This window comes from Equus przewalskii, chromosome 10 (genome assembly GCF_037783145.1).
Source record: "Equus przewalskii isolate Varuska chromosome 10, EquPr2, whole genome shotgun sequence".
Lineage (NCBI taxonomy): Eukaryota > Metazoa > Chordata > Mammalia > Perissodactyla > Equidae > Equus > Equus przewalskii.
The window spans coordinates 9,380,948-9,394,354 of record NC_091840.1 but is presented as its reverse complement, the minus strand read 5'-3'; the positions used below and the strand labels follow the sequence as shown (position 1 = coordinate 9,394,354).

At 39.9% G+C, this 13,407-nt stretch overlaps 1 long non-coding RNA gene across 2 annotated transcripts; it reads left to right on the top strand.

The window, feature by feature from the left end:
* The first annotated feature begins 703 nt into the window (after positions 1-703).
* Positions 704-12,551, top strand: LOC139073850 (uncharacterized). Of its 2 annotated transcripts, none has more exons than XR_011522932.1 (4): positions 704-1,273; positions 4,501-4,696; positions 5,505-5,575; positions 12,261-12,551. It is a non-coding gene; the product is annotated as an uncharacterized lncRNA (long non-coding RNA). The 2 variants fall into 2 exon arrangements; XR_011522933.1 differs by lacking the exon at positions 12,261-12,551 and adding an exon at positions 5,747-7,255.
* The last annotated feature ends 856 nt before the right edge of the window (positions 12,552-13,407 follow it).

Below are 13,407 nucleotides of genomic sequence, written 5' to 3'. Positions count from 1 at the left end.
GTGAAACCCTAAGCATGTTATTTCATAGCTCTCTGAAATATGTATATTACCCCCTGTAAGGCTCACTTTGAATTAGATAATATCTAAAATATCCTCCATTTTGAATCTCCATAACCGTGCAATCCATGAAGGTGGCGACTAGCGACACGCAGCTATTTAAACTCACAGTTAAATTAATTAAATAAACTAAATTAAAAACAATTTCTCGGTTGCACTAGCCACATTTCCGGTATTCAATAGTCACAAGTGGCTTCCATATTGGAAAGCACAGACAAAGAACATTTTCACCATCACAGAAAGTTCTATTGATCATGCTGCTCTATAATACTAGTATAACATATTCCAGTCTTTTTGGGTCCAATACACACACACATAAACACTTAGAAATAAAACATACATAAAATAAGAGCTAACAGAGTACTAAATCAGTCATTCAGTAAGGGCTCAGTACTAGGAGATTCATACATATTATCTCAATTTCATACCACGACATCCCTATGAAATTGTTGTTAGGATTATACCATTTCTAGATAAGGAATATTTTTAGTTCTTAAGTGATTAAGATCCTTATCCCAGTCATACAGCCAGGAAGTGGTAAGTGAAGATCCAAACTCTTCGTGAATCCTCATGCTTAAGCACTAAACCCTACTTCCTTCCAATGAGCTTCCATGTTGACGGCCGTTACAACGTGATTGTCTTCTGAATTCCAACACGACGGATTCTTAGGGACTAGAACTCAAGTAGCTAGTAACTGGCTTGCAGGCCTTGGGAGGCAGAGACTCACCTGATTTTTTGGTTCTCAGGGCACTGTGTTGGAAAGAAAGAGAACATTGCCCAGAAATGCCTTCTTCTCTCTGGCTTTCAAGTCAATTTTTTGCCTCAAGCTGACATTTTGACCACTTCGTGCATCTCCCTCTCCTAATCTTCACACATATTCTTCTTTGATAATACGTATTTTTTCCTATACTACAGTCTGAAAATAGCAGAGATGCCTGGATGCTGTGTTATTCCTGAAAATAGCACAGCATAGATTCTAGTCTGAAAATAGCATAGATGTCTGGATACTGTGTTATTTCATTAATCTAATAATAATTCCAATAATATTCTGCTTTCACTCTATATGAAAGCTTCTTTTAAAGTTCGCATAAATGCGCGTGTTTGTGTGTGAAAGAAAACCACCTCACTTTTAGGACTGGAGGTTCAGAAGAATTTCTCGACACAGGCAAGTTGAGAACTGAATTTGATGTTTTGGAAGGAAAATGGGGATTCCCAGGTAAGAGTTGTGAAATCTAACTGATTGAAGTTCAACTGGCTTTAAATATTTTTTGAGATTAAATTGTACTGCACATTTTGAGAGACAGTAATGTTGCTTAAAGGCAACCTGGCTTGGAATCAGAAGACCTGGGTTTGGGTAGTAACTGTGTCATACATAGCCGTGGGACTTCAGATGGGGTATTAAACTATGGAGTCTCATTCTCCTCCTCTGAAAATGGTAACCATGGTGATACCAGCCTTACCTTCTATAGTGGATGCTGTAATGCACAGTCCAGATTCCACCTTTGAGACCGACGAAATTCTTTGCCCAGGTGTAGGAAGTATTTTCTGCTGACAGCAAACAGCCCCATCTGTCTCCAGGAATTGCCTTCAGCCTGAAGGCATCACCTTGTCCAAGGTTATGCACCCTTTCCAAGAGCAGCCCACAACCAATGTCTGATATATGTGGTAGACAAAGATCCAGTATCCTTACCTCAATTCAGGACATCTTTGAGGGGTCATCCAGCTCCAGAGCTCCCCATGGGATCAGCTGATGTCTCTGTTGTAACTACATTGCCATTCATTTTCTCTCTGCCCAATCCTCACTTTCCTCACTCCTTTATGATTATATACTCAAGAACTCTCCCCAGTTAATCACATGTAAGCAAATCTACATCTCCGAGTCACCTGGAAGTCACCTAGATTCATAGTACATGTAAGAGTTTTATTTCCTCACTCCCATCCCACAAATATCAAGCCAGACATACTATTAAAAATATTTTTGTGTGTTTTTGTATTGAAACATTTTTTTTCTAAAATATACAAATTAGGAGAAAACTTTGAAAGGCTTAACTCCTCATATGCCAATGAAATAACTGTAATCTGGATACAACCATTGCAATGTTTAATATCTTGGCCATTTTAGTGAGATCTAAGGTCAAAGTTAACATGACCAGCCTTAGAATTTTAAAACATTATCATCAGAAAAAGTTTTCCTTAATATTACTCAAAGTGCCTCATGCTACCCACTCTCCTCCTCATGATGTCTTCCCCAACACCCACAGTCAAATGAATCATTCTTTTCTTGGTGCTTCTGTGTCACTTTTTAAAAGTTGGGCGCAGTTATTTGTATACATGCTTCCCTTCTCCACTCGGTTGCAGCACTCCTTCCTGTGTGGCAGGAACTATAGAATATTCATATTTTATCCCACAGAATCAAATACATCACCTTTCACTTACTAAGGTGCCCACAAATACTGGCTGAATGTCAATTCAGGTAGTCATATTTGTTGTAGTTTATATGTTTATAGGGCCAATTTTCCTCCATTTTCTCTGAAGACTGCAGGAAAGAGAAAATATCTTTAAAATGAAGCCTGAGAAATACGTGTGATTGAAAAATAGTTTTTATAATTGTAAAGTTTGTTATATATTAAAAATGGCTACTGACACCATACGTTTGTGGCCAATTGCTTCTTGACAAGGGTGCCAAGACCACTCAATGAGGAAAGAATAGTCTCGTCAACAAACGGTGCTGGGACAACTGGATAACCATACGCAAAAAAGTGGAGTTGGACCCATACCTCATGCCATATATAAAACTTAACTCAAAATTAATGACAGAGATATTTTCTGAAAAATGCATAGTTAGGCAATTTTGTCATTGCACGACCATAATAGAGTGTACTTATACAAACCTAGATGGTGTAGCCCACTATATGCATAGACTATACGGGACTAATGTTATGGGACTGCCATTGTGTATGTGTTCTGTGGTTTACCAAAACATCATTGTGTGGTGAATGACTGTATAAGAATTAAAACCATAAAACTCTAAGAAGAAAACATAGAGTTAAATCTTTGTGACCCCGGACTTGGCACTGGATTCTTAGACATGACACTAAAAACATGAGCAACAGAAGAAAACTGGACAAACTGGATTTCATCACATTAAAAACTTTTATGCATCAAAGGACATTATCAAGAAAGTGAAAAGGTAACTTATAGAACGGTAGAAAATATTTGCAAATCAAATATCTGATGAGTTAAGTATCTAGAATGTACAAAGAAATCTTAAAACTCAACAACAAAATGGTAAACAACCCAGTTTAAAATTGGGCAAAAGACTTCAATAAACATTTCCAAAGAAGATATAAAAATGGCCACCAAGCAAATGGAAAAATGCTCAACATCATTTGTCACTAGGGAAATGCAATCACAACCACAATGCTATATCACTTCACACCCACTAAGATAGGCTATAATTAAAAGATAGTAACAAGTGTCGGCAAGAATGTGGAGAAAGTGAAACGCTTATCCACTGCTGAAGGGAATGTAAAATAGTTCAGCCACTGTGGAAAACAGCTTAGTGGTTCCTAAAAAGTCAAACATAGAATTACTACATGACCCCAAAGTTCCACTCTGAGGTGTATACCCAAAAGAACTGAAAACAGGAACTCAAACAAGTACGTGTACATACATGATCATAGCAGCACTATTCACAATAGTAAAAGGTAGAAAGAGTGAATGAATGGATAAACAAATTGTGGTATATACTTACAATGGAAGATTATTCAGTCACAAAAAAGAATAAAGTACTGATACATTCTACAACATGGATGAACCTCCAAAACATGGTAAGTGAGGGCCAGCCCAGTGGCCTAGTGGTTAATTTCAGCATGTTCTGCTTCAGTAGCCCAGGTTCAGTTCCTGGATGCAGACCTACACCACTCATTGGCAGCTGTGCTGTGGTGGTAACCCACATACAAAATAGAGGAAGATTGGCACAGATGTTAGCTCAGGGCAAATCTTCCTCAGCAAAAACAAAACGAAACAAAAAACACGCTAAGTGAAAGAAGCCAGACACAAAACGTCACATATTGTATGATTCTATATATATTAAACATCCAGAATAGATAAATCCATAGCAACAGAACACAGATTGATGGTTACCAAGGCCTGAGGGAAGGGGGGAATGAGGAATGGCTATTTAATGGATTTTATTTAGAAGTTATAAAAAGATTTTGGAACTAGATAAAGGTGAAGGTTGCACAACGTTGTGAATGTAATAAATGCCACTTTAAAATGGTGATTTTATGTTATATGAATTTAACCTCAGTAAATTACTTTTTTTTAATGTTAAATGGCTACTACTAAGAGAGGTTTTAAAATGTCTCATGTGTCAGCCCTCTGATTGTCCAAACACATCATTGATCTTAAGTCAAGGGAAGATGTAATTTATCCTTCCAGGTCCTTTTGAAGTTGGCAGACAGCAGACATCAGTATCATCCATCAGATTATTCATCAGTATTATTATTTTCTTCTCTTCTATTTTGGAGTATATGAAGGATGATACTCCTCTGGTATGCCCTTGAATTAAGAAGGGCCACGTGACTCGCTCTGGCCTGTAAGTTGTGAGCAGAAGTTCCTCGTGTGATTTTACATGGTAAGAGATTCTCCGTGTTCTCTTCCTCTGCGGCAATAATAGGGAAAACAGCGTATGGGTTGACAGGGAGGTGTTACAACATTGACGCTCTCTGGAATGCTGAACTCCTGATGGAAGACAGTTGTCCTGTACGGTAAACTTTAAAAATGCAAGAAATTGACATTTGCTGTGTCAAACCACCGAAATGTCGTGCTTGTGATGCCACATAACAAAGCCTATCCTGGCTAATACAAAGTGCCACATGGGCAAAGAAATTTTGTATTTGCTAAGATTGCTCAAGTTAGGTCTATGACCCCCGTTGAATAGGCTGGCTAAAAATACATAAAACAGGGCCTTGCCCAGTGGCACAGCAGTTAAGTTCTCACGTTCCGCTTTGGTGGCCTGGGGTTCACTGGTTTGGATCTTGGGTGCGGACCTACACACAGCTTAGCAAGCCTTGCTTTGGCAGGCGTCCCATATATAAAGTAGAGGAAGATGGGCACAGATATTAGCTCAGGGCCATTCTTCCTCAGCAAAAAGAGGAGGATTGGCATGTTAGTTAGTGGATGTTAGTTCAGGGCTAATCTTCCTCAAAAGAAAAAAAAATAGATAAAACATCCTGGTACGTGGCAAGTACTCATTAAATGTTAAACTTTAGACATATCATTTGTAATGCTTGAGACCAACAACAAACAGGAGAACATAACAGGGGAAGAGAAATCCTGCAGAAATTCTTCCCGAGAACAATTCTTAAACGTCTATGCCACTCAGGGGAACCCTCTACAAAGTTATAGCGCATGTCTTCTCTCCTTCTCTGCTTTCTCCCCAGTGGGCTATTCCTCCTCAGAGCACCTCTCTCAGAAATTGTCTGGTTGCACAAAACCAGGAAGAAATATCCAGGTAAGGTGAATGTCATCTCTTTTCGAGATATAGCTCCTGATTTCTTTCTTATCTCTTTAAGAATATTTCAAAGTCACATGGCTGAGATTATGAGATACTCACCTTTAAAGACTATAGAGATTTACCTTTGTTTAAGGTAGAATCTGATCTCTGGTTGTCACCCTTTGGCAGATTAATCCCATGAAGTCTTTCATCCCTAAAGAAACAGCTGTGGAATGCTGTTAATCTCCTGAATCCAGAAAAGGAAGTTTATTGAGTTATCTAAGAATTTGCACTGTGTAGTCAGATGATCCAGGTTCAAAAACCAGCTCACCTGCTTACTGGATGTATGATCTCAGGAAACTTAGTTAACTATTCAATGTCTCTGTTTTGTCATCTACGAAATGGGAATAATTATTCTTACTTAATAAGGTTGTTGTGAAAATTAAGTGGGTATATATGTCAAGTGTTTAGAACAATTCCGGCACACAGTATGTCCTATGTAAGACTTTGCTAACTATTATAGGGAGCTATTCAGACACCCTCTAAACCTATGGTGATGAGAACTGGCTTGGAAGTAAAATGTAAGTTTAAATCCTGCCTAGGCTTCTTTCTAGTTGTGGGACCTCAGCTAGTCAAACTCTCTGAGCCTTTACTCTTCCTCGGTCAAATGAACAATATTTCCGGGAGGGATTGAGTAAAATAAAGTGTGTAAGTAGCTTAGCCAAGGAAGTGCTCAATTCATAATAATTCATGCCCCTGAAGGAACATCCTCTTAAACCATGAGCATAGCCACAGAGGTGATGCATTGATTAGCTTTGTGTCACTTACAACCAAACTCTTCCTGAAATGGCAGTTAGCAAACATAAGATCTTACTGGCTCATAGCACTTCCACAGAGGTCAATCATGAAGTTAACTTTAGTTAAAGCCAGAAATAAGTATCAAAGTGAGAGCCAAAGCAATCATTCTACCTTCCCATTTGTTGCCTCCACTGTTTTGTGCTGGCTTCCTTCTTTGTGCTTGTGCTTAGAAGCTCAAGATATATTAATTTAATAACACATATAGAGTAAGAACTTCTTCCCAAGAGTTCCAGCAAAAATCCCAGAATCCACTCTCATTAGACTACCATGATAACAATGCCCAACTTTGAACCAATCACTGTGCTCTGAAGAAGCGTATATGCTAACTAGACTGGGATAGGCAGTGTGCCATTTTTTCAGCACCATCCCAAGCATAGAGACTGAGAATCCAAAAGAAGTACTGTCCAAAAGAAAATGAAAGTATTTTTATTTGAAGAAGGAAGAATGGAAGCTGAGTAGGCAAATAGAGCAGCTTTCTACTAAAAAGACATCAGCGGAGTAAAGAGAAAAATAAAAAGAGGTAGCTGGCTAAAGATTCAAAACAGCCTGGGCATTGGAAGTTGCAACGGGACTTCGTATCCTGAAACTCACGGTGGGACTTTAACTTGTGTGTCCAGTGTTAGTGAATAGATTTTCCACTGCCGTACTCAGAGTCCCTTGCCTGGTTCCGATTTATGAGCAGCTAACAGGAGCGAAGTGTGGAGTTTGTGGCCACAGAAAACAGCCCTGTCCACTGGGTTTTGTAAGAATTAAACTTGTGATGTAACTGTTAGTAATAAGAGGCTGGAATCTTGGGATATCTGTTTGCTGTAGAACCAAAATAAAGCAAATTAATCAGCACGTGTTTGCTACAGGTAACAGAAAACGCAGATTCAGCTGGCTTAAACAAAGAGGATATTATTCATTTCTTTAGCTAGAAATACAGAGAAAGGGCAAGTCCCAGGCAAGGTATGAGTGTGACTGAATTACATCAGCAAGGACTCAGATCTTTTTAAAGATTTATTTGCTCTTCCACACTCCACATCTATGTAGCCTAGGATGGTGGGCCCCAAGATGGCGGCAAGTGGCTTCATGCTGCCTCCTCAGGTTCAGCACCAGAGAGAAAAAACCGTTTCCAAAACATAAAACATAAGTTTTCCCTTTTGGTCTACTTGAGTTGTCAGGCCATACTATACTTGAGTATGTCAGGACATACTTACACTAAAAAATTATCTGTTGTTTATCAGAAATTAAAATTTAACTGGGCATCCTGTATTTTATCTGGCACCTCTAGTCCCGATTGACTTAGACTAATCCAGACTGTCCTCTAGAGGGAGGTAGGGAGGACACAGCAACAAAGTCAGGCTGCATATCTGTTTCATTTTTAGAAAAGAAGACAAACTGGATGCTAAAAATGCAAACATCAGGGGCTGGCCCGGTGGTGCAGCGGTTAAGTTCACACATTCTCTTTCAGTGGCCTGGGCTTCGCCGGTTCGGATCCTGGGTGCGGACACATGAACTGCTTGTCAAGCCATGCTGTGGCAGGCGTCCCACATATAAAATAGAGGAAGATGGGCACGGATGTTAGCTCAGGGCGAATCTTCCTCAGAAAAAAAAAAAGCAAACATCAGTGTCTGCTACCCCAGATGTCAGGGAAGGGATTTTGGAAGAGAAATTATGAGAGGAGCTGCTTTATCCGGCAAACAATCTCAAGGTTTAAATCCTGGATTAGTAAGTATTATAATTTAATCCAATCATACAAATATTTATTTAATACTTTTTTTTTTTTGAGGAAGATTAGCCCTGAGCTAACTACTGCCAGTCCTCCTCTTTTTGCTGAGGAAGACTGGCCCTGAGCTAACATCATGCCCATCTTCCTCTACTTTATATGTGGCACGCCTACCACTGCATGGTGTGCCAAGAGGAGCCATGTCCGCAGCCGGGATCGGAACCGGCGAACCCTGGGCCACCGAGAAGCAGAACGTGAGCACTTAACCCCTGCGCCACAGGGCCGGCCCCTATTCAATACTTCTTATCAGTAAGGCACTGTTAAAGATTCTGGAGGCCTAATGAGTCCCTGCTTCCAAGGTGCTTCCAATGTAATAGGGAAAATTAAGCAACTGCAAGCACAGAATGTGAGGGCCATCATGAGAAAGATCTAGAGAGCCATAGAGTTCCAGGGCAACACTTTCCTGGAACCACTGGCCTTGGAAACATGCATTTAAGGATAGTGGATAAGAAGCAACATGAAAGAGAATCGGGAGATAAAGGCTAAAAGAAGACCTTAGGGCTAGTGTTCTATCCAAATCTGAAATATCCACAAGTTAGCCAGTAGAAAAGATGGTAAAGAAGATTTCTGAGCAGTGACGTGGCGTGATCAAAGCTGCATTTTGAGGAAAATCAGTCTGACAGCAATATGTAGAATAATTGTAGCGAGAAGAAAATGGAGGTAGAGAGAGCAAGCGTGGAATGGTCTAGAGCAATGTTATCAGACCTAATACCCTCTTTTGGTCACTTAGATTTTGAAAGCCTCCTTTACTATCTTGAGATGACATTCACCGAGAATATAACCTATCTACAAACATAGTTCCAGAAAAATAAGTAGAATGCCCTAACTGTAATATACAGAAGAAATGAGGTGATTATTTTATAATAAAACATATATTCTAGTACCTGGCTCATTAAACTACCAAATACAGCCCTCCGCCTGTTTTTATATGGTCCATGAGATGATGGTGATTTTAAAAAAATTTCTAAATGGCTGTTTTTTTAAATGCTTGTATAAGTTCCTACATAGTATCCTTGACGCCATCTTGGCCATCAAAACCTAAAGTATTTACTATCAGGCTCTTTACAGGAAATATTTGTCAACCCCTATTCTCAGGAATGGCTTTATAATTTGCATGCCCCAGTACAAAGTGAAAATGCAGGCTCCTAATAAAAATTATTAAGAGTTTCAAGACAGTGATAACAGAGCAGTCAACCAAGAGCAGGGTCCACATCCATGAAGCCAATCCTGCCTGTTGTAGTGTATAAATACTGAGATGCCATTCCACTACAAGCATGATGAAGTAGCCAGATGTGTGAATGCACCAGCTGCAAATGCCAACTAAGACAAACAGGGCTGTGCACACCACACCATCCTATGTAGCAGCCCCCATACAAATGTGTTTCATCAAGTCCTGTGGTGATGTTTCCATTCTTGATGTGATTTTCCAAAACGGCAAACACCTCTTGAGGAATTTTTGAATAATGTGCAATATAATCTTTTAAAAATTTACATGAAAGTTGCGTTTCTGGAATATTCATGGAATGTTAAACCATAAAGAACTGTATTAATGTGTGAGACAAAATTAGTTTCTAGGCTCAGATAAGTATTAGTAGGTTTTATTAATGTTGAATGAAATGTTTTAAGGATGGTATGGGACTCAGGGTAATTCTTTGCTGTGAAGCGCTGGCCAACACGCTGCAGAATGAGCATCTTCACTGACTCCTATATGCTCAACGCCACTAGGGTCTCCACTGTCCTCATATTGTAACACCTGAAAATGCCCACAGACGTTTGCAAATCACCCTTTAGGAGGTGGCACTACCTGAGTTGACAACCATTAGTCTAGAGAATCTAATAATAATTAGATATCGGGTGGCAAGGGTGAGATATTATAAAAAAAAAGTTTGGGGTGCTCAGTTGGAATGGGGAAAACATGAGAGGGAAAATTTAAAGATGAAAAATGTGACATTTTGGACTGGCACAGTCCTTTTAAATGTATCAAGTCAGAATTGCTGAGGTTATCTCACTTTCTCCTTGCGACATTCCTTTGAGGTAGGTAGGCTGAATGCTAATAATATCAGTACCTTAGACCCATGCGGAGTTAACTCTCTTCAGCATTTTTATTTTACATTTCACAAAATGCAGATTCAGCATGAAGGATAGGTATTGCTCAATCTATTTAAATATTTTTATTAAAAATGTATATTCATTTCAGAGTTAATTATCAGCACTCATTATATGTAAGACGCATAGTGTGGGGGATATAGAAAAGAACAGTCTGAGACCTGGAAAGAGCAGGTAACTTGTCCAGGTTCCCATGACACATAGATGGTAGAGCCAGGACTAGAATTCAGCTTTTATGGTTCTTAATTCTGTAGTCGTCCAATTTTCTTCCCCTCATGGGGTCAACTAATTGGCCCAGCATCTGCTTTGGATAGAAGACATTTCAACTCGCAACTTAGAATAACAAGGAGGACATCATCAAGAATGATGACACCCAATTCTCTTCCAAGTCTTAAAAAGGCACTCACTTGGCACTCCTCCCTAATTGAAGGAGAGAGAGTAGTTCACAGACAGTTGGCAAGAGCTAAATGCCAGTGAATCCGCGTGAAGAGAGTATTCATATCTATGCTTTGGTACGGCCCATGGAAAAAACATGAGAAATGAGACATTGGAGTGTTTTTAAAAATTATTATTGTTGAGCCAGGCCCAGAACCCCACTACAGAGCCTATGGGTCCGGAACTTGGCAAGGCCCAAAATTAATAGTATTGTCATAAAGTTTATATATTATATATATAAATATGTGTATGTGTGTGTGTGTGTGTGTGTGTATCTTAAACTATACACCAGGAAAGAGGCTCATATAGGGTAACCACACCAGCCCACCCATAAATAATCCATGTTAATATTCTAAGAGAGGTCATGGACTGGAGTAACGTGCTGACATCTGGCTGCTTCTGGCAGGATAGCCTGGATGTTCTAAACAGATGGCCTTTAATTAGTGGTGGGTTGTCCCAGTAGAGGGCAGCTTGGGCGGGAATGGTTATTTGGACTACCCACCTCATGCCTGGCTCCTAGAACTCCTGGCATATTGTCTGAAGTGCCACTGTGGTTCCTGCCAATGGGTCTGATGTCACCGGATGGCAGCCTCTTGGGCTACCATCGTTTTGGAGGGAGGTTCTTTGGAGAGTCTCAGCAAAGACGCCGTGGAGCAGCTAGGCTGGGGACACTCAGGAGGTGGGTGAGGCTGGAGAGAATCTGTGGAGTAAGTTCCCTACCGGAACCTTTGGGTTTCGGAGTCGCAATTTCTGCTTATTCTTTTTGAACTCAACACACTCTGAACCCTTTCAGCAATAGGAAAAGATATGAACTAGGGAGTGAAGGTTTATACTTGTTTCCTACTACATATGACTTAAATGGCAGAGGAAAATGCCCAGAGGTCATTTTTAAAGAGCCAAGCTGCTGAAGGATCATAAGTTCTATTGCCCAGATGTAAAACAATCAGGCTTCTGTTTCAGATATAAAGAGAAAATGACTTACTGCGTCCAAAATGGAACACAACAGTGGGCAAAACCATGTCTTCAATTCACCAGGTCCTGAAAGTCCTGAGAACACGTGGGCCCCAAGCAGAGAGAGGGAAGCTTTTCTTCTGGACTAAAAATAATAAAATAAAATATTCCTGTGGTACCTGACCCTGAGCTGAGACGTCTGAGAACGGGACACGTTATGTGCCTTCAAAGCTAGGTTAGTTGTTGAGCTAAGCTCTGCTATCCATGGTAAAAGTGTGGTTTGCTTTGTGGACGTGTGAGCATTTAGCCAATTTCCTGTTGGGCTTTTCCAAAGATGGCCTTGGAATTTACTTTTCAGTAGGTGATAGTAGGGGGAATCACGCTTAGCCACCTCAGCTGTCCTCACACTGAGTGGAAACAAAAGAGCAGTATGAGAATAATTTTATATATCTTCAGAACTTTTAGCAGATGACTTCATTCACTTGCCTGGTCCCTCAATATCTTGCTGACAACTTTCATAGGTCAGGGTTCACTGTGATGCAGTTTCCAGACTTATGAATTGGCGTGATTTGCTCCATTATACAGAAATCCTAAAAGGCCAGGAAGAACATTTGTACATGCAATTTGAGGAAAACTACACTCTCTGGATGGGAGAGATCTCTTCGTCCAGCATGGAACATATCGTACAAAGACCTAATCGTAGAGAAGAGGCCTCCATCTATTTCAGACAAGGTGACCTTGAGGAAGTCTGAAGGAGCAAGGTCAAATCTGCCCAATTACTGGGAACTTTATAAAAGTCTTGAGACCCTTGAGAAGTATATAGATCCCAAGAAGAATCTGGTCAATAAAGAAATAAATCTTAAAGTTTTCTCTACACATACATGGAATATCTCCAGTCAAATATAATATTACATGGGCTGAGAATACCCAGGAGAGGAAAGATTGCAATGATTCCAATGTGAATTTCATGGATTTAAGTTGAAAGTTATCTCACGTCCAAAGTTACAAAGGTCGGGTCAAGGCTCAGAACAGTCTTGGTTGCCTGAGTGTTTTCATTCTTCTTCATTGATGGGATAAACTGGAAAGATGCCTGGAGATCCTGGGGTGAGTTTTGACTTGGCAACTTATTGGCAGTGTGACCATACAAGACTCCCTCTGTAAGATGGGAATTTTGTATAAGTTTTATTAGTTCGTTCATTTAATTGATATTTAGCAGAGGCTTACTGTATTTCGGTACCATTTTAGATATTAGAAATGCTGCAATCAACAACAACAACAAAAGACAAAACACTTCCTTTCATGGATCTTACATTTTAGCAGGGGAGCTAGGTAATAAATATATTAATAAGTAAATACGTAACATGCAGGTAGTAGTAAAAAGGCAAATAACAGAGGAAAGAGAGACAGTGGCTGAGTTAGTGGGGGTCCCATTTGAGATTGTTTGGAGAGCAAAGTCTCTCTCCAATAAATTAAATTTGAGCAAATATCAGAATAGTGATGGAGCAAGTCATGAGGATATTCAGGAGTGAAATATTCTAGGCAGAAGAAACAGCAAAGGTAAATGCCCGTATGCTTGATGTGTCCGAAAAAATTCCAGGAGGTCAGTGGAGCAGAGCGAGCCAATGTCCAAGGGAACAGAGATGGGTCAGAGTGTAGGCGGGGAGCAGTGCACATGGGTCTCATACATTTTTCCTTTGTGATAGCAAGTGAGAGGCTTTATTTCCACATGTTT